The sequence below is a fragment of the Ursus arctos genome, unplaced genomic scaffold, assembly GCF_023065955.2.
Source record: "Ursus arctos isolate Adak ecotype North America unplaced genomic scaffold, UrsArc2.0 scaffold_3, whole genome shotgun sequence".
NCBI classification, from domain to species: domain Eukaryota; kingdom Metazoa; phylum Chordata; class Mammalia; order Carnivora; family Ursidae; genus Ursus; species Ursus arctos.
In genome coordinates, this window is record NW_026622985.1 from 5,801,660 (window position 1) to 5,803,761 (window position 2,102).

The window sequence follows — 2,102 nt, forward strand, 5'->3', positions numbered from 1 at the left end:
TTTCTCTATAAAACATATCTTTGCTAGGCAGAGTAAATTTTGCTAAATGGAAAATATTCTAATATTTTTTGTGTTAAGATGGTATGTATTTAAGCCTAAATATTTTCTTAAGCATTATCCTCTTACCTTTATTCACTAGTACTTTCCTTTAGCAAATATTTGTAAACAGAACTCGAAATAAATCATCTCTTTCTATGAGTTTTCTTTTTTGGTAGTTTTATGGTTTTATTAACACAAATAATGACAGCACACAAGCTGTCTGTCTATTAATTTTCTTTGCTGTACAGCCTGGCATTGGGACTGATGGCCAGCTAGGCTGTTCTTTTCACAATGGCATTGTGGTTCTTGGAGGACATACTGGGAGCAATCTTTTCACAGTGAGATTTGTAGCACAGCAGCAACATTTCAAGCTCCTTGACATTGTGGACCAGGAACTTCCGGAAGCCACTGGGACACATGTGCTTTGTGTTTTTGTTGCTCCCATAACCAGTGTTGGGCATCAAGATCTGGCCCTCGAGTCTTCTGTGCACCTTGTTGTCAATGCCTCTGAGTTTCTGCCAGTTGTGCTTAATTTTGACATATCAGTCAGACGGGTGCCTGGTGAACTACTTGGTCCTCTTTTTAATGATTTTGGACTTCACCAGAAGTCTGAGGGCAGCCATGATGCCTTCAAGAAAGAGGCTGAGATGGTGTTCAAGAGTCTTGAAGGGGACTTTCCTGCTCAGGGCTTGAACATTGTTGCAGTGTCTTCCAATCACCAGCTACTGAGCAAGCTGGGAATGGAATGGCAACCGCTCTGCCAGGCTTTCTTCCTCTCCTGTACCTGAAGCTGGCAGAATACTAGCCACTCTCCAGATGCCAGCCTGGGAGGTCATCTTCTCATGATTCTTTTGAATGTTCTGAGATGGTTCACATTGTGGAACCTCTCTTTCATTTCATTCTGGTAGAAAATATGAATGTATCCAAAATAAAAATAACAGCTTTATTGCAATACTGCTTCTTTTTTTTTTTGAAGATTTTTATTTATTTATTTGACAGAGATAGAGACAGCCAGCGAGAGAGGGAACACAAGCAGGGGGAGTGGGAGAGGAAGAAGCAGGCTCATAGCAGAGGAGCCTGATGTGGGGCTCGATCCCACAACGCTGGGATCACGCCCTGAGCCGAAGGCAGACGCTTAACCGCTGTGCTACCCAGGCGCCCCTATTGCAATACTGCTTCTACATATCTAAGTAATGCCAAACACAATTTCGGATATTCAAAATTAAGTCTAGTGTCTTGTTTGGACTCTCATTATGTAATTGTCTAGCTCTTTCTTTGCTTTCAACATTGAGCAAGATACAGTCGCTGGATCGGTGTTCACAGTGTATCAGCTTCATTTCAAATAATTCCATTTGTTAAAATACAAACTGCTACAGATTTTTAGCACGGCACTGTTGAATATTTTTGGCTACAGATTTCCAATTTGTCTTGAATGAAATATCATCCAAATTTATAACACTTGTTAACAAACCGAATGGCACTACTGTAGGTCCCTTAGTTTGATTTACAGCCATTTCTTAACCTTAAAGCATTTCCATAATGTGAGTAATAGTGGCACCAAAGAGCAAAAGCACTGCCCTGCCCAGGGGTTTTTCCTTTTATATGTAAATCAACATCACAATTTTGTAGTTCACCTACAATTACAGTGACTATTTTAGGTGTGTATAAACCAGTGTCTTAACTTGTTAGGGTTGTATTTATTGACTGTTTACATTCCACAACCAATTCCAAGGACAGCTATGTTTCATAAACTTTATGAGCCTTGTTCTGTTTAGCATTTCACTTTATCAGAATTCATATTCACAATATTGCTGCAGACCTGTTAGTTTTGTCTTCATTATTGAATACTTAAGCAGGATTTGTAGTAAAATTTACCATTACGACAAATATTTCATTTTTGACAAACTGAATTTCAAAGACGTTACTTTGACTTTACAAACTGGTTTTAAAAATCAAACCATTATTTGAATTTAAGTAAAGCCTTAAATAAGCCTTGCTATAAAGCTCACATCAGTTATATGTAGGCACAGTACTTCTACTAAGGGGCCAACGCATTGAAAAGC

At 38.9% G+C, this 2,102-nt stretch overlaps 1 non-coding gene and 1 pseudogene across 1 annotated transcript; both read right to left on the reverse strand.

Moving 5' to 3' along the window:
- Positions 1–266: 266 nt before the first annotated feature.
- On the reverse strand, positions 267–662 carry LOC113266143 (60S ribosomal protein L32-like; annotated as a pseudogene).
- Positions 663–733: 71 nt separating this feature from the next.
- Positions 734–873, reverse strand: LOC113267242 (small nucleolar RNA SNORA7). The gene has a single exon (XR_003320648.1). It is a non-coding gene; the product is annotated as a small nucleolar RNA SNORA7 (small nucleolar RNA).
- Positions 874–2,102: the final 1,229 nt, after the last annotated feature.